The following is a 27,537-nucleotide window of genomic DNA, read 5'->3' as shown; positions in this document are numbered from 1 at the left end:
ACAAATATCTCTCGCCTATCATTCATTCTGTGGATGAACTGAACTTTCCTACTTTACCATCTCAAGACACTAAGCCTTGCTTCCCCAAGCTTAATTTAGTTTGGGAGCTATAGTTACACACATAACACTGTTAACATTTGTTTATTTTGGCTAAGTTACGTTAGTATAAGTAGATACTGATAAAGATAGTGGTTTTAACAGTAAAACCTGACTCACTGTGAAATTTCTTGCTGCTGGTTTATTTCTTAAACGTTACAGTTCATAATAGTAGCTTGGGACCACTTTCAGAGATCTCAAGATCCCTCTGCTCATCAACACTGTTAAAGGTTTTGCCTTCAACAGTGTACTGTCTCTTTATATTTGACCTACCAATGAACACGTCAACATTATTCAAGAAGGGAACCAAGAATAATCTTGGAAACTATAGATCGTTGACTCTCACATCAGTGGTAGGGAAATTACCAGAGAGAATTCTTAGGGATAGGACTTATGAACATTTGGAAAACCATGGTCTAATTAGAAAGAGCCAGCATGGCTTTGCATGGGGCAAGTTTTGTCTTACGAACTTACTGAAAACGTGGTAACTTGCCTCAATGACTATCATCCAGTAGCACTTGCATCCACAGTGGTAAAATGTTTTGAGAGAGGGCTTGACGATGAAAAATATTAACTCCTGCCTGAGAAGTGACTCGAATCTGCTCCATTTTGCATACCACAGCAGAACCATCTCATTGGCTTGTCGCTCATTCCTGGAATATCTGGACAGCAAAGATACACACATCAGGATGTTCTTTATTAACTGCAGCTTGGCACTCAATACTATCATCCTCTCAAAACTAGCCAATAAGCTTTAAGTCCTTGGCCTCAATACCTCCTTGTGCAATTGGATGCTTGATTTCCTCGCTTGCAGACACCAGGCCATTCAGATTAGCAACACCATCTCTTCCGCGATCTCCATCAGCACAAGTACACCACAAGGCGGTGTGCTTAGTCCCCTGCTCGACATGCTTTACACTTATGACTGTGAGGCTAAGCACAGCTCCAATTCAATATTCAAGTTTGCAGATGACGTCACTGTCATAGGCTGAATCAAGATGGCGATGAATCAGCAAAGAAGAGAGAGATTGAAAATCTGACTGAGTGGTGCCATAACAACAACCTCTTACTCAATGTCAGCCAGACCAAGGAGCTGATTATTGACTGCAGGAATGGGAAACCAGAGGTCCATGAGCCAGTCCTCATTTGAGGATGAGAGGTGAAGAGGATCAATAAATTTAAATTCCTTGGTGTTATCATTTCGGAGAGCTTGTCCTCAGTCCAGTACATAAGTCCAATATGAAGTAAGTATAGCAGTGCCTCCATTTCCTTAGAAGTTTGTGAAGATTTGGCATGACATCTAAAGCTTTGGCAAACTTCTATAGATGTGTGGAGAAAACATTGATTGGCTATATCACAGCCTGTTATGGAAGCGCCAACGCCTTTGAATGGAAAATCTGACAAAAAGTAGTGGATACGGTCCAATCTATCACAGGTAAAGCCCTCCCCACCATTGAGAAACATTGAGAGCCACGTGACATTGGTGTAGAAAAGCAGCATCCATTATCAGGGTCCCCCTCCACCCAGGTGATGCTCTCTTCTCGCTGCTGCCAGTGGGAAGAAGTTCCAGAAGCCTTCGGACTCACAGCACCAAGTTCTGAAACAGTTACTACCCCTCAACCATCAGGCTCTTGAACCAAAGAGAATAACTTCATTCAACTTCATTTTTCCCATCACTGAAATATCCCCACAAACTATGGATTCACTTTCAAGGAGTCTTCATGCCATGTTCTCGATATTTATTGCTTATTTATTTATTATTATTATTATTATTATTTTCTTTTTTAGTATTTGCTCAGTTTGATGTCTTTTACACACTGATTGAACACTCAACTGGTGCAGTCTTCCACTGATTCTAGCATGCATTCATTGAGTATACCCACAGGAAATTAATTCTCTGGGTGCCATATAGTGACACACATGTATTTTGAAAATAATTTGCTTTGAACTTTGAACTTGATTGAGTTTTTTGATGAGTGATGAGGGTGATTGATGAAGGTAGAGCTGCTACAAGGATTTTAGTAAGGCGTTTGACAAGGTCCTTTATGGGAGTTTCAACCGGAAGATTAAGATGCATGGGAATCCATGGAGAACTGGCTGATGGAGTTGGAATTGGTTTGCCCATAGAAGAGATGGGGTGGTGGTTGAAGGTTCTTATTCTAACTGGAGGTCTGTGATTAGCGGTGTTCTGTGGCGATTTGTACTTGAGCCTCAGCTGTTTGTGACATGCATAAATGAACTGGATGAAAATGTAGATGAGTGTGTTGGTAAGTATTTTTCAGATGCTATGAATTTTGGTGGTGTTGTGGATAGAGTACAAGACTGGCAAAGAATACAGTGGGAAAGTGATCAGCTGCAGATATGGGCAGAGAAATGGCAAATGGAGTTTAACCTGGCCAAACGTCAAGTGTTGCACCTTAGTTGGTCAAATGTAAACAGACAGTACATGGTAAAGGTACTAAGTTCAAAAGTAAGAAAATTATGTTGCAGCTTATTAACACTCTTGTTCGGTCATATCCGGAGTATTATACACAGTTCCGGTTGTCCCATTATAGGAAGGATGTTGAGGCTTTGGAGAAGGTGCAGAAGAATCTTACTCGGGTATTACCTGGATTACAGGGCATGTGCTATAACATGAGGTTGGGCAAACTTGCATTGATATCTCTGGAGCAGCAGAGGCTGACCAGAGATCTGATAGACGACTTTTGAATTTTCTCCCCATTTAGAAAATAGTCTGGACTTTTATTTCTACTACCAAGGTGCATTGCCATGTATTTTCCAAAACTATATTTCATTTCACAGTTTCTTGCCTACTTTGTCTAAGTTCTTCTGTAGCCTACCTGTTTCTTCAACACTACCTGCCCTTCCATCAATCTTCGTATCATCTGCAACAAAGCCATCTATTCCATTATCCAAATCATTGATATACAGCATAAAAAGAAGTGGTCCCAACACAGACCCCTGCAGATCACCACTAGTCACTGGCAGCCAACCAGATACGGATCCTTTTTTCCCCACTCGCTGCCTCCTATGAATCAACCAATATTCTAACCATGTTAATAACTTTCCTGTAATACCATGGGCTCTTAATTTAGCAAGCAGCCTCATGTGTGGCACCTTGTCAAAGGCCTTCTGAAAATACAAATATACAACATCCACTGCATCCCCTTTATCTACCATACTTGTAATCTCCTCAAAGAATTCCAACAAGTTCATCAGGCAAGATTTTCCCTTAAGGAAATCATGCTGACTTTGTCCTATTTTGTCCTGTATCACCAAACTCTCCATAACCTCATCCTTACCAATTGACTCCACCATCTTCCCAACCACTGAGATCAGGCTAACTGGTCTATAATTTCCTTTCCGTTGCTTTCCTCCTTTCCTAAAGAGTGGAGTGACATTTGCAATTTTCCAGTCCTCTGGCACCGGGCTAGAGCCCAATGATTTTTTTAAAGATCATTGCTAATGCCTCCACAATCTCTACCACTACCTCTTTTAGAACCCTAGGGTGCAGTTCATCTGGTTCATGTGACTTATGTACCCTTAGGTCTTTCAGCTTTTTGAGCAACTTCTCCCTTGTAATAGTGACTGCACTCACTTCTCTTCCTTCTGCAGCATCTGGCACTGTGTCTTCCACAGTGAAGACTGATGCAAAATACTCATTTAGCTCATCTGCCATTTCCTTGTTCACCCCCCCCCCCATTATTATTTCTCTGACCTCATTTTCTAGTGGTCCTATATCCACCGTCACCTCATTTTTATTTTTTACATACTTGAAAAAGCTTTTACTATCCACTTTGATATTATTTGCTAGCTTGCTTTCATATTTCATATTTTCCCTTCTAATGATTCTTTTAGTTGCTCTCTGTAGGTTTTTAAAAGCTTACCCAACCTTTATCTTCCTGCCAATATTTGCTTTGTTGTATGCCCTCTCTTGATTTTACATTAGCTTTGACTTCCCTTGTCAGCCACAGTTGTACTATTTTGCCATTTGAGTATTTCTTTGTTTTTAGAATACGTCTGTCCTGCACCCTCCTCAGTTTTCCCAGAAGCACACACCATTGCTGCTCTGCTGTCATCCCTGTCAGCAGCTCCTTCCAATTTACTTTGGCCAACTCATCTCTCATGGCAATGTGATTTCCTTTACTCCACTGAAGTACTGCTACATCAGACATTACTTTCTCGAAAACAAATTTCAAGTTGAACTCAATCATATTGTGATCAGTGGCTCCTCAAGCCTCTTTTACATTAAGCTCCCTAATCGCCTCTGGTTCATTACATAACACCCAATCCAGTTTAGCTGAGCTCCTAGTAGACTCAACGACAAGCTGCTCTAAAAAGCCATCTTGTAAGCATTCAACAAACTCACTCTCTTGAGATTGACCGAATTTTCCCAATCAACATGCATGTTGAAATCTCCCATGACTATCATAACATTGCTCTTTTGTCTCGCCTTTTCTATTTCCTGTTGTAATCTGTGGTCCACATCCCAGCCACTGTTGGGAGGCCTGTATATAACTGCCATCAGGATCCTTTTACCCTTGCAGTTTCTCAACTCAACCCACAAGGATTCAACATCTTCTGATCCTATGTCACATCTTCCTACTGATTTGATGCCTTTCTTTACCAGCAGAGCCACGCACCCCCTCTGCCTACCTTCTTGTCACTCCGATACAACATATAACCTTGGACATTCAGCTCCCAACTACAACCATCACTCGGCTATGATTCAGTCATGGCCACAACACCACACTTGAAAATCTGTATAAGTGCAACAAGAGCATCCACCTTATTCCTTATACTCTGTGCATTGAGATATAACACTCTGTAGTACTGTATTTGCTACCCTTTTTGATTCTGCATCCCTAATACACTGATACTCACCCTGTTGGCTGCAATTTTGTCCTATCATCTACCTGCCCTTCCTGACAGTCTGATTGCATGCTATCTTTACTTTTTTACCAATTCCATCCTATCCTGAATCCCTTTATTCCACTTCCCAATCCCCCACTGGCAAATTAGGTTAAACCCACCCCAACAGCTCTAACAAACCTGCTCATAAGAGTCTGAGAGTCCCTTCAATGTCTCTAACGTATCTGCCTCTTCCACCACACCGGCAGGGTGATCCACACACCTCTCTGTGTAAAAAACAATGTACCTCTGATATCCCTGCTGCATTCTGCTCTGACATAGAAGAGTACGGAATGGTATGGGTCCTTTGACCCATGATGCTGTACTGACCTGCACCCAGTGGCCCCCTTATTACCTAACAAAGTGGCTACTGAGGGTATGGTCATGGTTGTCTGGTGCTATGGCTTATCCACTTCAAGGTTCAACGTGCTGTGCATTCAGAGACGCTCTTCTGCACACCACTGTTGCCATACTGTCACTCTGACCTCTCTCATTAACAAGGTGCTTTCACCCACAGAACTGCCTCTTACTGTATGTGTATTCTTGCTTTTTACATACAGGGACTGCTGTGTGTAAAAATCCCAGGGGATTAGAAGTTTCGTACCACCTCATCTGGCACCAACAATCATTCCACGGTCAAAGTCACTTAGTTCACATTTTTTCCCCATTGTGATGTTTGGTCTGAATAACAACTGAACCTCTTGACCATGTCTGCATGCTTTCATGCATTGAGTTGCTGCTACGTGATTGGCTGATTAGATATTTGCATTAACAAGCAGGTGTACAGGTGTACCTAATAAAGTGGCCACAGTGTATATAAACCTACTCCACCTTCAGTCGAACCCTTCCTTCCTACACATCCCCTAACATGATACATTCATGTGTCTATTTCAGATACTATTATAGATGTTTTAAGAACAGCTTCTTCCCCTCTGCCATCAGATTTCTGAATGGATAATGAAATCATGAACACGACCTCATTACTTTTGCTTTCTTTTTCACTAGTTACTTGATTTATTTTATATAGTTTTTCTTATTGTGCTTGATAGCATTTTTATGTATTGAACTGTATCACTGCCGCAAAACAACAACAAATTTCCCGACATACAGGTATGTATGATGTATAAACCTGATTTTGATTCCAACACAGCAAGCCCACCATGTTCAGCAAGACAACACAATCAGCAACAACAACTCAACAGCCACAACAAACCAAAACAACAGTAGCAAAACAAATCCCTTCCTCCCTCCCATTCACTCACACGGGGTTTTCCAACCCGGGAGAGGCCGTCTTTGTCCTCCTGCCTCCAGCGACTCAGACTCACAGATATTGGGACTTCCCCAGTGAATCGCAGAGACTTGCAGACCCAATCTTCAGTTTCTGGACTTTCGATAGATCTTTGGGCTTTAGTCTTTGGTATTGACCCCAGGACTCACCAATGACGTTGAATGAGGCCCTCGAAATTCAGGCCTCTAATTCCAGACTCTCCAATGACTGATCCCCAGACAATAGGCTTGAATCTCTGCCTTTGCCTCTGAGGGGTCAACAGTCCTCGTGCTCCTGTCTGCACAGAACTCCAATCCCAGAATGCACCGAAGACTCATTGATCCGGGAGGCTGCCAGCCCTTGTCCTCATTGGTCTGCCAGGCCGACATCCAACCATGTTGCTGGCCTTTGACCGCTGAGCAGAGGCCTAGTCTCCAGCCTGACCTCCAGCTCCCACATCCCATGCTAAGCTGTTATTCTGTCTAGTCCCATTGAGCCACACCTGGACCATAGCTTTCCACATCCTTCCCTTCCACGTACTTATCCAAACTTCTCTTAAATGTTACAATCAAACCCACATCCACCACTTCCACTGGCAGCTCATCCACAGTCTCACCACCCTCTGAGTGAAGACGTTCCCTCTCAGGTTCCCCTTAAATATTTCACCTTTCACCCTTAACCACGTCTCACCCAACCTCAGTGATCAGAACAGCACACAATATTCCTGGTGAGGTCTCGCCAACATCTTGTACAGCTGTACCATGATCTACCAAAACTTGTACTTGATGCTGTAAACTGAAGTTTTCAGCTGCCTTGGTGAGATTTGAGCTAATGCCGCAGTATTATTCAAGATTAAAGATTAGCTTTATTTGTCACGTTTTCATTGAAATGTAGAATGAGATGAGTTGTTTTACATTACCAGGAGGTACGACAATATGAGAAAAAAGAACTGTTGGGCTGAGTCACAGCTTCTTTCTTCAGGCAGTGAGGCTCCTGAACATGCTGCTGCCACCCAGTACACATTATGACAGCGCCAGTAGCATTATACAATTGTATATTTAACCTTACAGTACATTGTATACATTTCTCTGACATTAAATGTACCTGTTGAAGTAGACGAACTTGTAGCACAGTTACAGATTGGCATGAATGATGTTGTAGGCTCCACTGAATCGTGGCTGAAAGAAGATTATAGGATGCAAGGACACACATTGAATCGAAAGGACAGGCAGACAGACAGAGGGGATGTGGTGGTCCTATTGGTGAATATTGAAATCAGGTGACCTCAGATTGGAAGGTTTAGAATCATTGTGGGTAAGACTAGGAAACTACGAGGGTAAAAAGACCTTGATGGGAGTTATATACAGATCTCTGAACAATAGTGAAGATGTGGTCTACAAATTCGAATGGTAGATATAAAATGTATACGAAAAGGGCAAAGTTACAATAGTCCGGGGGGGATTTCAAAATGCAGGTAGATTGGGAAAATCAGGTTGGTTCTGGATCCCAAGAGGAGGAGTTTTAGAGTACCTACAAGGTGGCTTTTTAGAGCAGCTCTGTCACGGTCCTGATCGGTTATTCCCTAGTTCCCTTTAAATTTCCTTTGTGTCACGATTGGGACCGTTGACTTCTTGTTTTCCTTTAATTCATTGTTTCTCCGTGTTTCTTGGGCTCTGTAATTAAAGGCACTTGATTCTCAGCTGAACCAGTAGTATATAGTGTCGAGCTTACAGCTGCTCGGGGCAAGACCTCACCTCATGTCACCAAAGCAAATGAAAGCAAGTCACCTTGCCAGAGTGAGCCAAGTCACATCACCAGAGCAAGTCGAGTCTTCTCCCCGAAGCGAGTGCCAGTAAGTCGCCGCTCCTCACCAGAGCAAGCCCGTCAAGTTACAGCGCATGAGCGAGCCCGCTATGCTACCTCGCTGGAGCAGGTCCGTCTAGTTAACCCCCCGGAGTGAGTCAAGAGCCACTGTCTGTAGTTCCAGGGTTGAGTCGAGAGCTTGCCAAGGTAAAGAACTGTCTATCGTTGTGTGGTTTTGTCTCTTTGTGTCCTCGCCTCTGCTGGGTAGGTCCAGCCGTTTGCTGCTACTCTGAGTTGAGAACTGTCTCTTCGTGTTCTGAGTTCTGTGTCCTGTATCCAAGGAAGAGTCCTGGCTTTGTGTTCTGTGTCCAAGAAGAGTCCCGGCTCTGTGTTCTGATGTTCCGAGTTCCAAGTCCAGGCTCCGATGTTCCGAGTTCCAAGTCCCAGTCCAAGTTCAAGTCCCTGTCCAAGTCCAGGACAAGTCCAAATCTGGGTCCCGAGTCCCAGGCCAAGGTCCAGGGTCCGAGACAACTCCAGCCATGCATATTCCTGCTTCTGCTTCATTCGCTTCTTGATGTCTCACTGTACAATCCTTGCTTCCCTGCTTTCCTAGTAACTATTAATAAACTCTATTTTTACTAATGCTACAAAACATGTTTGCGTCCTGCATTTGGGTCCACCGGTGCTCTGCACTTGTGACAAGCTCATAGTTGAGCCCATTAGGGGATCAGCTATTCAGGATTGGGTGTTGTGCAATGAAGAGGAATTGATTAGAGAGCTTAAGGTAAGATAACCGTTAGGGGAAGATATCATAAAATGATAGAATTCACCCTGAAGTTTGAGATGGAGAAGCTAAAGTCAAATGTATCAGAAGATGCAGGATAGATACATCCCTTGGAAGAAATATTCTAAAGGCAGGATGACATTGCCGTGGCTGACAAACGAAATCTAAACCAACATAAAAGCCAAAGTGAGGTCATGTAAGAGAGCAAAAATTAGTGGGAAGTTAGAAGATTGGGACACTTTTCAAAACCAACAGAAGGCATCTAAGAAAGTCATAAAGAATGTAAAGATGGAATGCAAAGCTAAGCTAGTCAATATAATTAAAGAGGATATTAAAAGTTTCTTCAGATATATAAAGTGTAAAAGGGAGGTGAGGGTAGGCATCAGACCACTGGAAAATGATGCTGGAGAGGTAGTAATGGGCAACAAGGAAATGACAGGCAAACTGAATGAGTATTTTGCATCAGTCATCACTATGGAAGAAACTAGCAGTATACCAGATGTGTGAGAGTGTCAGGGGGCAAAAGTGACTGAAGTTGCCATTACTAGAGAGAAGGTGTTTGGGAAACTGAAAGGTCTAAAGGTAGTTAAATCATCTGGACCAGATAGTCTACAACTTTAGGTTCTGAAAGAGGTGGCTGAAGAGATTATAGAGGCATTAGTAATGATCCTTCAAGAATTGGTTGATTCTGGCATGGTTCCAGAGGATTGAAAAATTGCAAATGGCATTCCATTCCTCAAGAACAGGGAGAGGCAGAAGAAAGGAAATTATAGGCTGATCTCAGTGGTTGGGAGATGCTGGAGTCAATTGTTAAGGCTGTGGTTTTGGGATACTTGGAGGCACATGATAAAATAGGCCAAAGTCAGCATAGTTTCTTTAAGGGAAAATCTTGCTGACAAATCTGTTGGAATTCTTTGAAGGAATAACAAGCAAGACAGACAAAGCAGAATCAGTAGATGTTGTGTACTGGAGTTTTCAGAAGGCTTTTGACAAGGTGCCACACAGGCAGCTGTTGAAAAAGTTAAGAGCCCATGTATTAGAGGAAGGATACTAGCATGGATAGAGCATTGGCTGATTGGCAGGAAGAAAAGAGTGGGAATAAAGGGAGCCTTTCCTGGTTGGTTGCAGGTGACTAGTGGTATTCTGCAGAGGTCTGTGTTGGGACCATTTCTTTTTATGTTTTACGTTGATGATTTTGATGACAAACTGATAGTTTAGTGACCAAGTTTACAGACAATACAAAGATAGGGATATAGGATAGGGCAAGTAGTGTTGAGGAAACAGAGAGGCTGCGGAAGGATTAGACAGATTAGTAGAATGAGCAAAGAAGTGGCTGATGGATACAGTCTTGGGAAATGTATGGTCATGTACCTTGACAGAAGAAATAAAAGTGTAGACTTTTTTAAATAGAGAGAAAATTCAAAAATCTGAGGTGAAAGGGGACTTTGGAGTCTTTGGGCAGGATTCCCTAAAGGTTAATTTGCAGATTGTGTCATTGATAAGGAAGGCAAATGCAATTTTAGCATTCATTTCAAGGACTAGATAGATAGATAGATAGATACTTTATTGATCCCAAAAGAAATTACAGTGTTATTTGCAATGTTAAGAGCATCACAAGTATACAGATATACAAATATTAGAAGAGAAGTAAAAAGCAGAAAGTAAGTTACTTCAAACATTCTAACAGGAGAGGATCATCATTTCCCTGGCTGCGGGTTGACTCATTATAGAGTCTGCCCTGCTGAAGGGTCTGGGCCCAAAATGTCAGCTGTACTTTTTCCATTGATGCTGCCCAGCCTACTGAGTTCCTCCAGCATTTTGTGTGTGTTGCTCGGATTTCCAGCATCTTCAGATTTTCTCTTATTCGTTATAAAGTCTAATGGCCGAGGGTAAGAATGACCTCATATATCGCTCTTTGGAGCAGCACAGTTGTCTTAGTCTATTGCTAAAAGTGCTCCTCTGTTCAGCCAAGCTGGCATCATTGTCCAGAATTGCCAGGATTTTCTGTGGGGTCCCTTGTTCTACCACAGCCTCCAATGTGTCCGGTTTGACTCCTATAACAGAGCCAGTCTTTTGAATTAGTTTATTGAGGGGTTCGGGTGACGTCATCGTTCAGAATGGCAGATTAAATCAATAGCGCCTCCGGAAAAACGCATATTTTGTCCTGTTAATCCATCAAGTATAAGATCTTTAGAAAATATCTGAATTGATAAGGGGAGCAAGAATGGGGAGAAAGAACGGAGATTAAAGAAGCACCACTGCGGAGTCTGTGGAAGAGGGAGGTACTACGCGTAGCTCTCGTACACGTGTGTGTGGTGGTGAAGCTGACACTGAGTCTCATTCAGGCGAAGCGGCAAATATGATAAGGATTCTGGAAGAGACAAGGGAAGTCCAAAAAGATATAAAGCAGCAACTCAATGATATCAAGTCAGAGCTCGCCAACGTCAATCAGAAAATAGTGGTGTCAGAGACTCAAATTGAGATGGTGGAAGATCGCGTACAAAACGTGGAACAGATACTAAGTAAGACGATAAAAATATTAAATCAACAGGGAAGTACATTGCTTGACCAGGAGGGAAGATTGCGATGGAAAAATATCAGGATTTATAATGTTCCCGAAGGAGCGGAGGGACTGTCGATGATGGACTTTGTAGAAAAGCTGCTGCGGGAAGCGCTGGAGGCTCCCCAGACGATGGAGATTGAAATTGAGAGGGCACATCGTTCGCTCGTCCAGTGGCCTCCCGGAGACAGACAAAGTAAACCGCGCTCAATAGTACTCAAATTCCTTCGATTCAAGAGCAAGGCGGAGATTCTGCGAAGGGGCTGGGGTAAGAAGAGGGTGTTTTGGAACAGGAAGTTAATATACTTCGATCATGATTACTTCCCCCCCCCCCCCCGGTGGTCCTACAGAAACAGAAGGAATATTCCAAAGCGAAACGAATATTAAAGCAACAAAAGATTAAATTCCAAACCCCGTACCCTGCTAAACTGAGGGTATTTTACCATCTGCGACTGTACCAGATGGTGGAAGAGGCGACTACAGACATGAATAACAGAGGACTGTCCATTAGCGTGATCAAACCAGGGGAAAGTCTGGCTGAGCAGTTATCCCGATCGGCTTGGGAAATAGTAAGAGAACTTAGAAAGCAGGAGATGGAAGCAGGACGAGAGAAGGATATTAGGAAGTGATTGTCCGTTCCCCGAGGGCAGCCCACACCTCCTCCAGAAGAGCCATAAGGTTTGGCTAACTTTAAAAGTGCTGATAAACTAAACGGAAGCAAAAATAGATGGTGATAGACCTATCTCGGGAATACGTGCTATAATGCGGATTTTATATTACTCAATTTTTAAAAGTTCATTCATTCATTCCTTTTTCCTCACCTAAATGAGAATATATACATGGGAGGAATACACAGGTACTGCAACGGGGGCTTCAACCCACAGATAGGAGGGGCTATCCCCCGGCTAGACTCTTCTTCCAGCCCAACCCAGGGTCATCTAGAGACCCCAGCCTTGGAATCACACCCTTGTTACCTTTTTTCCATTATTCGCGTTTCTTGGCTCTTATTTGTTCAGGGAGTAGGTTGTTATATATTCTGCAAATTTCAATGATATATTCTGCAAAGTTATATTCTGCAAATTTCAAAGATATACTAACAGCTAAATATACATGGCTAAGGACAAAGTAAAATTAATTTCTTTTAATGTCAATGAGCTGTTGAATTCCATCAAGCACAGTAAAATTCTATCAAAAATGAAAAAGGAACAAGTCCATGTAATATATTTAGAGGAAACTCACTTAAGTGATAATGAGCATGGAAAATTAAAGAGAATGGGCTTTGCTAATTTGTTTTTCTCCTCATATAAATCAGGACATAGAAGAGGAGTTGCGATTCTCATCTCAAGTAAGCTAAGTTTATAAAAAGTATTCAAAATGGGAGATAAGGAGGGAAGATAGGTTCTGGTAAGGGGGAATATAGACGGAAATCCAGTTACTTTATTGAATATATACACACCCCCAAGAAGTGATATTAGTTTCTTCCAGGAAATTACTAATATTATGGTAACGGAAACAGAAGGTCTCCTGATATGTGGGGGAGAGTTAAATTTACAATTACAACCAAAGTTAGATTCTTCCAATAGAAAACTTATGAAACAAAGTCCTTACATAAGAAAGTTAACACTCTTTTTGAGGATGTTGGTCTAATTGATATATGGAGGGACGTTTTCCCCGACAGAAGGGATTACACTCATTATTCTGCCCCCCATTCCGTATATACAAGAATAGACTATTTCATAACATTTGGAAAAGATAGAGGCAAAATAATCACCTGTGGAATTGGGACAATAGATGTAAATGACCATGCACCTATATATTTATCTGTTGATTTGGACCTACAACTAAAGAATACTATTTGGAAACTAAATTCAAGTCTACTCAATAATCCCTATTTTAAGGAACAAATTAAAAAAGAAAGTGGTCTTTACTTAGAATTCAATGATAATGGAGAGCTTTCACCTCCCATTCTATGGGATACTCTGAAGGCTGTCTTAAGAGGGAAAATTATAGCAATATTTTCATATAAGAAAAAAATAAGGAATAGAACATTCGAGAAATTACAAAATAAACTGAAGGAGCTAGAAAAAAAACAAATTGAGTTTGGCACAGGATACACTAGAGGAAATTTTCAAAATTAGGAATGAAATTAATAGTTTGGCTGCACAAGAAATTAGAAAAAATTAATGTTTCTGAAACAGAGACACTATGAAAGTGGATCTAAGTCTATGAAAATACTAGCGTGGAAACTGGGAAAAAAAGATAGCAGAAAATACAATTCATAGAATTAGGGATCCAAGAACAAAAGTGATAAAAAAAATAAGCTAAGTGAAATTCAAGAAGCTTTTGAAATATTTTACAAAACTCTATATTTCCAAGTTCCAGGGAGAAGCATAGCCCAGATTGACACCTACCTGAATTCTTTAGGGTTACCGACTTTAAGCAAAGAACAAAATAGAACGATGACTGCTGACATAACTGAAGCTGAACTAAAAACTGTGATTAGTAGGCTTAAATTAAGCAAGTCACCAGGATCAGATGGATATACGGCAGAGTGGTATAAAGGGTTTAGAAGTGAGTTAATCCCCGCTTTACTCCCCACACTGAACTGGGCTCTAAGAAAGGTGCAAATGCCACCCAGCTGGAAGGAGGCGATAATCTCAGCTATACTGAAAGAAGGCAAGGATAAAATGGAATGTGGGTCATTTAGACCAATATCTGTTCTTAATGTGGATTATAGAATATTTACTTCCATCATGGCCAAACGATTAGAAGAGTTTCTACCCACACTGATACATAATGATCAGACAGATTTTATACAACAATGTCAAACACAAGACAATATACGAAGGACACTTCACATTATGGATCATATTTAAAAAAATGAAATTGAAGCAATAGTGATAAGCGTGGACGCTGAAAAGGCATTTGATTTGGTTAATTGGAATTTTCTTTACAGAGTTTTAAATAGATTTGGCCTACATGACACAATTATTAAAACTATACAGGCACTATATGACAATCCAACTGCCAGAATTAAAATCAATGGATACTTATCTAATAGTTTTACCCTAGAAAGGGGACGAGACAGGGTTGTGCATGATCACCGCTACTCTTCGCATTATATCTGGAACCATTAGCTCAATACATCAGACAAAATGAAGGTATCAGGGGAATTGCTACTAAAGGGACAGAGCATAAATTGGCCTGTTACACAGATGACATCTTGATCTACCTAGGGCAACCAACATACTCTTTACCTAAATTGATGCAATCCTTTGAACAATATGGCCAATTATCAGGATACAAAATCAACATAGATAAAACCCAACTACTTTCATATAACTATAGCCCCCCAAGAGAAATTGAAAGTAGATATCCTTGGGCATGGCAAACAGAGTCTGTCAAATATTTAGGCATCATTATGCCAAAAGATTTGGCAAAATTATCAGAATGCAATTATCAGCCTATATATAAAAAAATTAAGGAAGATATAACACGATGGAACCTAGTTCCTTTTTTTTAGTCTGAGTTCAAGGATTGAATCTATTAAAATGAATATACTACCCAGACTACTATATCTCTTTCAGACCCTACCAATAGAGATTAACCAAAATCAATTCAATGAATGGAACAAGATGCTATCAAGATATATATGGCAAGGTAAAAGGACTAGGGTTTGTCTCAAAACTTGCAATTAGCCAAGGAAAAGAGAGGATGGGGCCTATCTTCTCTTAGAGATCATTATTTTTCAGCACAGTTGAGAGCGGTGATATGCTGGTGCAACCCATCATATGACACTCAATGGAAAAACATTGAGGAGAGGACACTTTCCATCCCCATACAGGCAATTTTGGCTGATAACAACCTACAAAGTTACATAAATAATATTGACAACCCATGGGTGAAATGGACTCTTAAAATATGGAAAACTATTATAAAAGAATATGAACTGGAGAGAGACATTGCAATTCTTAAATGGTGTGCACATGACTCGGATTTTACACTGAATAAACTGGATGCTAGATTTAAGGACTGGACAGCTAAAGGAATAACAGTTATTTGCAATATAATGAAAGAAGGAACACTGTTCAGTTTTGAAATGCTCAAAGAGAAACACTTATTAGAAAAACAAGACTTTTACCGGTATTTACAGGTGTGACAGTATGTTAATAGGACGGTTAAAAATGTAACCAAGGCAAGTACATGTTTGATAGAGCTATTTAGAAAAGCATATAATTCAGGCAACGGTAGTAGAATAATTTCAAGCGTTTATAAGGGTTTGTCAAATCTTAAAACACATTCAACTTCATACACTAAAACAAAATGGGAGAAGGAAGGAGGGATAATAATATCTGAGGAAGACTGGACAATAATATGGAGGTATCAATGGAAGTGTACCAGTTCACAGAAATGGAGGGAGCTCAGGTGGAAAAACTTGATAAGATATTTTATTACACCCTCTCAGAAATCCCATTACTAGTACCCCCCACCCACCCCGCTTGCTGGAGAAATTGTGGAAATCAAAATGCATACAATTATCATATTTATTGGGAATGCCCCGTTATCAAAGAATATTGGAGTGGGATACATAATACCGTACAAGACATCTTTAAATGTGAAATACCCTTAGAGAGTAAGACCATACATTTTGGGTATATACCTCAAGAATGGTTGAAAAGAGATAAAGATTTAACGGATGTACTGCTGGTGGCTGGTAAAAAGACCCTTACCAGGAAATGGTTATCTCAGGAGAGCACAACTTTAAATGTACGGATGGAAATTACAATGGATATTTACAAAATGGAGAAGATAACAGCATCTGTTAATCATAAGTTGGAACAATTTTATTCATACTGGAAAGAATGGTTTAACTACATAACACCTCATAGGCCTGATTTTATTCTCACAAGTCAATGAATATGTTGTAAAAAAAAATCACTCCCTACTCTGTACATAGTTTTCTTCTTTTGATTGTTCTTTCTTTCCTCTCTATAAGTGTATACCTCAGATAAATATTATGTGGAGATTTGTGACAAATATGATTAAATGATATATATGTACAGTATCTGAAATACATCTTACGCAAATGTTTGGTTGATGATGAAATTCAATAAAAAAGTAAATCACAAAATAAAAAGAATTAGTTTACTGAGCCTGTTGGCATCACCCGTGCTGATGCTGTTGCCCCAGCACACCACCACATAGAAGATTGTACTGGTGACAACAGACTGGTAGAACATGACAAGGAGAGGCCTGCATATTTCAAAGGACCTCAGGCTCCTCAGGAAGTAGAGGTCACTCTGGCCTTTCTTGTACATAGCCTCTGTGTTGGTGCTCCACTCAAGTCTGTCATCCAGGTGCACTCCCAGATAGTTGTAGGTTCTCACCACATCCACGTCCTCACCATCAATAGTAACAGGAAACAGTGCAGACATAGTCTCCCTAAAGTTCGTCACCATCTCCTTTATCTTACTAATGTTGAGCTGCAGATGATACAGTCAGATAGTCCATTATCCAGGATCCAATGGAAGCGCCAACCTGCATTGAATAGAGCTTTTCCCCCAGCTGTACGAAGGTTGTATGGTATGGAAGGCACTTGAGAAATCAAACAACATTGATCCTCACAGTGCTGCCCTGCTTATCCAAATGGGAGTAGACTCTGTTTACTAGGTAGATGACAACATGGTCAACTCCAATGTGCTCCTGGTAGACAAACTGCAGGAGATCGAGAGCTGATCTGACCAGGGGTCAGAGGTAAGCCAGGACCAGCCTCTCTAGGCTCTTCATGATGTGTGAGGTCAGGGCCACTGGACCATAGTCATTCAAGACTTTCGGTTCACCCTTCTTGGGTATTGGGACCACACATAATGTTTTCCACACAGTCGAGACCTTTTCCAGGCTGAGACTCAGATTGAAAATACGCTGGAGAACTCCACACAGCTGCTCAGCACACTCCTTCAGGACATTGGGGATCACACCATCTGTTCTCAATGTTTTGCTGTGTCTGAGTTTACCCAGAGCTCTTCTCATCTGCTCAGTAGTGAAGGTAAGTCCATGATGCCTGGGGAGTTGGTGGAAGGTGCATGCAGGGCAGGTGAAGATTGGGACAAAAGTTTGTATGTGGAGGTGTTAATAGTAGGTGCAGGGCAAGGATGAGATGTGTTTTAGATAACAAACCAAATCTCTTCAAACTCCTAACGAAGTATAGATGCTACCTTGCTTTCTTTATAGCTGCATCAATATGCTGCGACCAGGTTAAATCCTCAAAGATCTTAATATCTAAGAACTTGAAATTGCTCACTCTGTCTGATCTCTCTATGAGGTTTAGTTTGTGTTCCCTCGTCTTACCCTTCCTGAAGTCTACAATCAGCTCTTTCACCTTTCGGACTTTCAGTGCAAGTTTGTTGCTGTGACACCACTCAACTAGCTGGTATAGCTCACTCCTGTATGCTCTGTCATCTACAACTGAGATTCTACTGTGACGGGATCCTGAATTATCCCTATGAATTGTGCTTTTAAAAGAGAGAGAGAGAGAGAGAGAAGTGTCCAACACAGACACATTGTTATTAAGAGAGAGAGAGGCGAAGACTGCTTTGAGATAGTGTTATGGTTTCTCTGCAGCATGTTTACCCTTCTGCAAGGACATTGGCAGCTTCTGTGTTCTTACAGAGAGAGAAGGGAGGAGCTACTTGATGGACAGCTGGTGTTCAGCATGGTGAGATAAATAGAAGGTCAGCTGATAGACACACAGACGCATGGTTTTGGACACTGGATGAGGTTTGTTGTGCCCACAGAAAGGTGGGTTTTTGGACAGACAATGAAGTCGAGCTGTTTCTGCAAGTTACAAACGACTACAAATGTTACTGAAGATATTGAGAAAAGTGTTGTTTCTGGACTTTTGAATAAAGTACTTGTGAAGTTTGGATTGGCTTCACGACCTTTGACCCTGCTTGCAGGACAAGGGCCTACTAAGGATGCATGTGCCACTCTGTTGAATTTTGTTTTAACACTTGGATGTAAACACCTTCAAGGTTATAGAGCTTCTCACGAATGTGATGCGGAGAAGAAGGATTGTTTTGGTTTTGAGAAGCCACTTGAAGAGATTACTATGGAGACAGGTCAGGATAAAGGTTGCAGGAATAAAATAAGTGGATTGTTTGGCATTTTTCACAATATACACATGGTTTTTGTAAGTCTAGTGATAGTGCTGAGTTTAGTAAACACTGGGGGGAGGTTGACACCTATTCAAAGTAATGTTTATTCAGCAGTTCAGCTAACGAGCAAAGCTGTTGCTAATGACCCACACAGAAAGGCTGCTGAAGCCCATGATAGCAAAACCAGAGGTTTAGATCATGATGATTTGTCACAGACTTCTCTACCTTCCATGTTACAACAGGATTTGGAGAGTAAGGTGTATGAAAAAGATTTGTCCTTATCCAGGGAGGAATTTATAGAGGAAAAGAAGTGAGATTCTGAAATTGCTATGTTAAAGGAGAGAGCTCTCACAGAAGAGGAGTTTCAGAGAGAGTCAGTGGGATACTACCTTAAAGATGGGGTGTTAATGAGGAAGTGGAGACCAGCCACTGTGCCTGCAAGTGAGGATTGGGCTATTGAACATCAAGTAGTGGTTCCAAAAATTTACAGAGCTGAGATTTTAAACATGATTCATGGTATGCCTTTAGGTGGATATTTTGGAGTGAGAAAGACAGTGAACAGGATTATGAAGGAGTTCTACTGGCCTAATTTAAGAAAGGATGTTGTGAATTTTTGCAGGACTTGCCATACTTGTCAGGTTGAGGGGAAACCTAATCAGGTTATTCAAGTAGCACCTCTTAAACCGATACCTGCTTTTGGTGAACCTTTTTCGAGGGTCATAGTGGATTGCGTTGGCCCATTGCCACAGACTGCAGCTGGTCATCAGTACTTGTTAACAATTATGTGTGCTGCGTCTAGGTTCCCTGAAGCCGTGCCTCTCAGAAACATCCAGGCCAAGACTGTGGTAAAAGCACTCAGTAAGTTTTTCACACTGGTAGGTCTGCCCAAAGAAATTCAATTTGACCCGGGTTGTAACTTTACTTCGAGGACATTCCAGGGGATAGTTGGAGAACTGGGAGCTAAGCACATTGGGTCATCTGTATATCACCCAGAGTCCGAGGGAGCCTTGGAACGGTTTCATTCCACTTTAAGGGCCATGATTAAAACCTACTGTCATAAGAATGACAGGGACTGGGATGAAGGGATACATTTATTACATTTTGCCGTGAGAGATACAATTCAAGAATCACTGGGATTTAGTCCATTTGAGCTCATTTTAGGCCACAGGCCCAAAGGACCTTTGACCTTGCTCAGAGAACAGTGGTCTGATTCGGAAATACGTGTCAGTGTGCTGGGTTATGTTTTGAAATTCCAAGAAAGACTCAACAAGGCTTGTAACCTTGCAAAACAGAATTTGTAAAACTCCCAAATTAAAATGAAACACTGGTATGATAGAAGAGCGAGGGAACAGGTGTTTGAAGTTGGAGATAAGGTTCTGCTTCTGTTCCCCCTTGCAACCAACCCCCCCCAGCACAATTTCATGGACCATATGAAATAATTAAGAAAATTGATTCTTTGAATTATGTTAATAACACTCCTGACAGAAGGAAGGCTACCCAGTTAGTGCATGTAAATATCTTGAAGCCTTATTATGACTCTGAGATGGTACCAGTAAGTACTGTTATGAAAACAAATGGGGTTGTGGAATCTGGAAATGAGGTGCAAGATCATTTTAACAAGCTGAATATAGTATCAACTTGAGAATTCCATTATCTTGACAGACCTTACTGATAAAGTCTGTCATCTGGTGCCTGCACAGAGAAAACAATTGAAAGAATTAATTAGCAGGCATAAAGATTTATTTCCTGACATTCCAAGATGGTGCACAGCTGCAGTGCATGACATCATTGTAAATTCAGCCCAGCCTATCAAACATCATCCTTACAGAATGAATTTAGAGAAAAGCAAAATGGTTGAACAAGAAATTGGAAACAAGAAAGAACAAGGAAAGAGAGTGAATGACTGTATTGATAGAGTGAGGAAGGCTAAATACCTTACAAAGATTGACCTGTTAAAAGGATATTGGTGTGTTCCTTTGACAGAGATGGTTAAAGAAATATCCGCATTTGTGCCACCGTCTGGACTGTATGAGTACAATGTTTTACCCTTTGGAATGAAAAATGCTCCAGGGACATTTCAAAGGATGATCAATTCTGTGATTAGAGGTCTAGAAAACACCGGGGCTTATATTGATAATTTAGTGGTTGTATGGAATGATACATGAGAAGAGCATATTGCGGCGGTAAGGAAACTATTTGACAGACTTTCCAAGGCCAATCTTACCATGAACCTTGATAAGAGTGAATTTGGCCATGCCACAGTTACATATCTGGACTATGTAGTAGGCCAAGGGCCAACTGGCTCCTGTACAGGCCAAGGTTCAGGCTATTGCTGAGATTCCTGTTCCAACAGGCAAGAAAGCTTTAAGAAGGTTTTTGGGAATGGTTGGTATTATCGTAAATTTTGTAACTTTGCTGATATCGCTCTCCCCCTAACGAAACTCCTAGGGAAGAGTGAAAAATTTGTATGGAATGACCTTTGCCAGGAGGCATTTGAACGCCTGAAAACTATCCCACTTTATCATCCTGTGCTCAAAGCACCTGATTTTTCAAAGCCATTTTCTATAGCGACAGATGCTAGTGACGAAGTTGCTGGGGCAGTACTGTTACAGAAGAGGGTGGATGACATTGGACACCCAGTAGCTTATTCCTCAAAGGAATCTAATATGCATCAGAAAAATTATTCCACTGTTGAAAAAGAGTTGCTATCACTTATTCTGGCTTTACAACATTTTGAAGTCTATGTTTGTTCTGCCCAGAGACCACTTGTGATTTACATGGATCACAATCCGTTAGCGTTTCTAACTAAGATAAAGGATAAGAATAGAAGGTTATTAAACTGGAGTCTGATATTGCAAGAATATGACCTAAAAATCAAACATGTGAAAGGTACTGACAACAGTATAGCTAATTGTTTATCCAGATGTTAAGTTAGAAATTGTACATGTTTTTGCTCTGTTATCTGATGATTATACATGTATTGTTTCAAACTTTGTAATTTACAGGTAAACTAAAAATTTTGATACATTAATATTTTTCCTAAAAGGAAGGGGGTGTGACGGGATCCTGAATTATCCCTATGAATTGTGCTTTTAAACGAGAGAGAGAGAGAGAGAGAGCGCACGCGCACGGGAGATGTCCAACACAGACACCTTGTTATTAAGAGAGAGAGAGAGAAAGACTGCTTGGAGTTGGTGTTATGGTTTCTCTGCAGCATGTTTACACTTCTGCAAGGATATTGGCAGCTTCTAAGTTCTTACAGAGAGAGAAGGGAGGAGCTACTTGATGGACAGCTGGTGTTCAGCATGCTGAGATAAACAGAAGATCAGCTGATAGACACACAGACACATGGTTTTGGACACTGGATGAGCTTTGTTGTGCCCACAGAAAGGTGGGTTTTTGGAGGATTGATCTGGAGAATCGATCAGTGGCTCTCGTAGTGTGGAAAAGGTGTGATCGGTGGGGAGTTATCCATGTAACCAACCCTCACCTGGGTTGATAATTCCACCATAGAAGAATGGTCCCCTTTGTTGTGGTCACATTCAGTGACTTCTGAAGGATTTCAGAGGACAACGGGAAGAATCGACGGCATCAGCTCACATGAAGACTCAAACCTCTCTCTCTATCACCACTCAGCTGAATATCGTGAACTGAACTGAACTTTACTCATCACCATAAGACTGTATCTATTTACCCCCAAGCTTGAAGAAGCTTGGTTTTCATATATTTCCACACTAATATACATATAATCTTTGCTAACCTGTTTGATATATCTGAATTTATATTACTGTATTGCCTAGTTATTAATAAATAGTATTAGTGAATAGCAATACCAGACTCCAAAATGTTTTCTATTTCTGCTGGTTCTTTAACCCGTCACGGGGTACGTGACACTACCAACAATGGTTGTATCATCGGCAAACTTATGGATGACATCTGAGCTGTGCCTAGCCTCACAGTCATGGGTGTCCAGGGAGTAGAGCAGTGGGCTAAGCACACACCACTGAGGTGCTCGCTGAAGTTTAGAAGAATGAGGGGAATCTCATTACCGAGGAATGTATGACAGTGGCTATACTTCATTAGGAGTTTGATGCTGCCCAAACCTGATCTTTACTCTTTGGAATGTGGGAGAATCAGAGCGACTTTTTACAAAAAATTGTGAAAGTCATGGAGAAGGGAAATTGCAGCAGTTTTTCCCCAGGGTAGAAGATTCCAGAACCAGAGAGCATAGAGATGGGATGAGAGAGGATCAGCTTTAAACGGACCTGAGGTGCAACTTTTTCACACAGCTGGGTACGAGGAACAAGCTGCCAGAGGAAGTGGTTGAGGCAGGTACAATTGCAATGCTTCAAAGACTTTTGGAGAGGTACGTAGATAAGATAGGTTTAAAGATACAGACCAAAAGCAGGCAAATGTAATTACAAAGAAAACATGCCAGTGGCTATACTTTATTGGGAGCTTGAGAAGATTTGGATCATTAAGGACCCTGCTCCCAGGACAGGCCGTCTTTGAATTGCTACCCTCAAGGAACCTGAAGACACATCCTCAACATGTTAGGAACAGCTATTTCCCCTCCACCACCAGATTTCTGACAATGAACTCATGTTCACGACCTCACTTGTTTTAAGCTCTTTTTACACGATTTATTTTATATGTGTGTGCGTGTGTGTAAAATCCCCGGTTACAGACCATGCTTTATTTCATTAATAAAGTTATGCTGTCGGGTATTTTATTTTCTGTAGGTTTCCTCAAAATGCAATGAGTGTTTCTTTAATTACATTATACAATCATGTATTTCATTTTTTTGCTGTTTAAAATTCAGTTGATTAATAAGTTAGGCTTGGTCATTTGTCTTGGGAACATTCTAGAGAGAGTGCGGGGGAAAAAGAATAGGGAGCCACTTTTTCTACACAGGGCGCGGGATCAAAGGAGTTTTGGGGAAGAAGGAGAAAGAGGGAGAATGAAACTGGGCAACAAACGTAGTGGAAGAACATGGTGAAATACTCACAGAACCCCATTTGGAAGGACAGACATCGATGCCAGAAAATCCTCAGGCAGACTATGGTTTCACAAAGAATGTGCAGATAACTTTCAGTTAACCAGCTAGCACACAACATTGGAGGAAGTTTGATGCCTTTTTCCTTGGCTGTTGCATGGGTATTTTTTTTATTGGACTGGTTCTTTAGCGCAGAACCGTTTCAGTACAGTGAGTAAATGAAGTGAAGCAAACTGGATTGATTATGTGACAATGAGCTCTAACAATTACATGCACACTATAGATTAATATATACTTATGATGGGTCCTTTCTCTTTATTTTGTTCGCTATAGTTTAAAATAGTTTGTCAATACAATTTTAATCCAAGTTTATACTGGTGTGAGCTAAGTTGTAGCTTGCTGGCAAACAAAAAATTTTGATGGGAGTGTCAGTATTCATACAAGTAAACATCATCATCATCAGGTATCGTGCCCAGTTTGAGCTTTGACTGCCATGGCCCACACAGTCTTGTTTCAGGTCAAGTAGATCAATTCACTGGTATTCATTTCCAGTTCTCTGGCTGCTGTCTCCATCATCATTTCTCGTTGTCTTCCTCTTGCTTTCTTCCTTTCAATCTTTCCCATAACTACCATGCATTCTAACTCCTCTTTCCTAATCACATGTCCAATGAAGTTACGTTGCCTTTTCATGATCTCATACATTATTTCTCTTTTTGTGTTTGCTCTGTTCATGACATTCTCGTTAGATATTCGTTTTGTCCATGATATTCTTTGCATCCTCCTCAAAAACCACATCTCTGCTGCTTCAATTTGATTCCTCATGTTACTAGATATTGTCCAACATTCTGAGCCATATAACGTAACCGGATAAACGTAACATTTCAGTACTCTGAGGCGGGTTGTCATGCCTACTTAAGTGTTGGTCAGTATACTCTTCATTCTGGTAAAGGTGTCTTTTGCCATCTCTATTCTTCTTTTGATGTTCAAGTCGCACCTGCCATCTGATGTCACCCAGCTTCCTAAGTAGCAAAAGTTCTGTACTTGTTTTATGTCTTCCCCGTTTATTCTCAGCCTGCAGATAGGATTCTCCTTATTTTTGGATATCACCATACATTCTGTCATTTTGCAATTGATAGATAGACCCATTTTTGCACTTTCTTCAACAATTATATCAATTAAGTTTTGTAGTTCTTCCTCCGCACTTGCAATTAACAGTCATCCGCATATCTAAAATTATTGATGTTTTCACCCCCAACTTTGATTCCCAAGTTGTTTCTTATTTTTTGTAATATTGTTTCACTGTACACATTAAATAAATCAGGGGAGAAAACACAGCCCTGTTTAACGCCTCTCTTGATTTTTGTAAATTGACTCACTTCTCCATCTATTCTTACAGCAGCAGTTTGTTCCCAGTACAGATTTCTGATTAGGCGGAGGTCTTTTGAATCTAGATCTAGAGTTTTCTGTAATATTTCAAATAACTTATTGTGCTTCACTTTATCAAATGCTTTTGTGTAGTCAATAAAACAAACTAACAGATCTTTTTGCACTTGAGTAGCTCATTCTGATAGTATCCTTAACATCAATATTGCGTTTCTTGCACCTTTGTCTTTCACGAAACCACATTGTTCTTCACCTTTTTCAGCTTGTATCTTACTTTTAGATCTTGTCATCAAAATTCTCAGAAGTATCTTGGTGGTATGACTCATTAAACTTATGGTTCTATGTAATTCACATTCTGTTGCTCCAGGTTTCTTAAAGTGATAAATACTGATTTTTTGACAGATGTTCTGATATCGGCCTCCAAGACGGAGATTACAGGTCACCAGATGCGACAGGGAATTGGGCAGGTGTAGTTTAATTCTCCCTTTCAAAGTGTGTGTAAAAAGCATTGAACTCACCTGGGAATGAAGCATCACTGCCATTCATGATGTTAGCTTTCACCCTTTCGGAAGTAATCCATTGCGAACCCTGCCAGAGCTAGCGTACATCCGATTCTGTCCCTAACCTCAATCAGAAATGCTTTTTTAAAATAGCCTTCCATAGGCCTTACCTGGACTTCTTGTGTCGTTCTGGATAACCTGTCTTGAATTACGCATACCTAGCTTTTGATAGTCTACGAATCTCCTGGTTCATCTGTGGCTTTTGGTTTGGGTATGTCTGGTATGTATGTGAAGACACATGCTCATCCACACAGGTCTTGGTGGATCATAGGTCCAGAAGGCTCTACAACATGGGAGTAGAACTAGGTCATCTGGCCCATCGATTCTCCTCCACCATTCCATCATCATACTATCCCTCTCAGCCCCATTCTCCCGTCTTCTCCCCATAACATGTGATGGCCTTACTAATCAAGAACCTTATCCAGACTTGTCATTTACTTTGTTGGTTATTTTGTGCACACGTAATTTATGTATGAAGTACATAATTTTAAGTTTGTTATCTTGAGTGGTTATGTTTGTGATGTACTGTGCTGGTCCGGCAGCTCCACCCTGGGTATTTGCTTCTCTGATAAGAAAACAACTTGCATTTGAACAGTTCTGACCAATGACCCCGATTCAATAAGAACACGACAGGAAGCAGAGATAATGTTGCAAATTGGGTTGGTTCTGTCACAACCTGATTTCACCCATACAGATGACACATATTTTTGCAGTTTCCAATCTGTGGGATTTACCAGTCTTCTTCCTCTAAGTAGACACATAACAACCAGTTAGAATGCTCTCTGTGATACATCTGTAGAAATTTGTGAGTGTCTTTGGTGACATATCAATTCTCTTCAAACTCGTAATGAAATATTGCTGTTGTCAAGGCTTCTCTGTAACTGCATCAATATGTTGGGCTCAGGATAGATCCTCAGAGATGCTGATACTCAGAAACTTGAAACCGCTCACCCTTTCCACTTCTGATCCCTCAGTGAGGACTGGTGTGTGTTCCCTCATCTTATGCTTCCTGAAGTCACAGTCAATTCCTTGGTCTTACTGATGTAGAGGGCAAGTTTGTTGCTGCGACACCGTTCAACAGCTGTATCATTGGAAAATGTATAGAAGGCATTTAGGCTGCTCCTAACCACACAATCACAGGTGTAGAGAGAGTGGAACAGTAGGCTAAGCACACACCCTTGTGCACCAGTGCTGACTGTCAGCAAGGTGGAGATGTTACATCCAATTCATACAGACTGTAGTCTTTTGGTGAGGAAATCAAGGATCCAGTTGCAATGGGATGTATAGCGGCCCAGGTACTAGAGCCTATTGATTAGAAATGAGGGTATGATTGTGTTGAACACTGAGCTGTAGTCTATAAGTTGCAGCCTGACATAAGTATTACTATTGTCCACGTGACCCAAGGCCAAGTGGAGAGCCAGTGAGATTGTATCTACTGTAGACCTATTGTGGCGATAGACAAATTGCAGTGGGTCCAGCTTCTTGCATAGACAGGAGTGGATTCTCGTCATGGCCAACCTCTCAAAGCACGTCATCACAGTCGATGAGTGCCACAGAGTGATAGTCATTGCAGTTCACCATGTTCTTCTTGGGGACTGAAACGTTGTCGCCCATTTGAAGCAGGTGGGAGCCTCCGACTACAGCAGTGATGGTTTGAAGATGTCCTTGAACGTTCCTGGCAGTTGGTTGGCTCAGGTTTTCAGAGCCCTACAGTTTCACCATCTGGGTCTGATGCTTGGCAAGGGATCACCCTTTTGACAGATGTTCTAATATCGGCCTCCAAGACGGAGATTACAGGTCACCAGATGCTACAGGGAATTGGGCAGGTGTAGTTTAATCCTCCCTTTCAAAGTGTGTGTAAAAAGCATTGAACTCACCTGGGAATGAAGCATCACTGCCATTCATGATGTTAGCTTTCACCCTTTCGGAAGTAATCCATTGCGAACCCTGCCAGAGCTAGCGTACATCCGATTCTGTCCCTAACCTCAATCAGAAATGCTTTTTTAAAATAGCCTTCCATAGG

General features: G+C 41.1%; 1 protein-coding gene across 16 annotated transcripts in view; it reads right to left on the bottom strand.

Annotated features, from left to right (window-relative positions):
- The window catches only part of LOC140199294 (C-X-C chemokine receptor type 2-like), an 87,873-nt gene extending 60,336 nt beyond the window's left edge, over positions 1 to 27,537 (bottom strand). For 5 of the 16 annotated variants that reach the window (XR_011886395.1, XR_011886397.1, XR_011886396.1 and 2 more), the window contains exon 1: positions 1 to 27,537. This exon is cut by the window's left edge and continues 3,113 nt beyond it. The gene's annotated coding sequence lies outside the window, so the exon portion shown is untranslated. The other 11 variants (XM_072261099.1, XM_072261101.1, XM_072261103.1 and 8 more) reach the window with 7 other exon arrangements.

The sequence above is a fragment of the Mobula birostris genome, chromosome 6 (genome assembly GCF_030028105.1).
Source record: "Mobula birostris isolate sMobBir1 chromosome 6, sMobBir1.hap1, whole genome shotgun sequence".
Classification (NCBI taxonomy): Eukaryota; Metazoa; Chordata; class Chondrichthyes; order Myliobatiformes; family Myliobatidae; genus Mobula; species Mobula birostris.
Note: the sequence above shows the minus strand (reverse complement) of the source record. Positions and strands in the feature narration are given on the sequence as shown.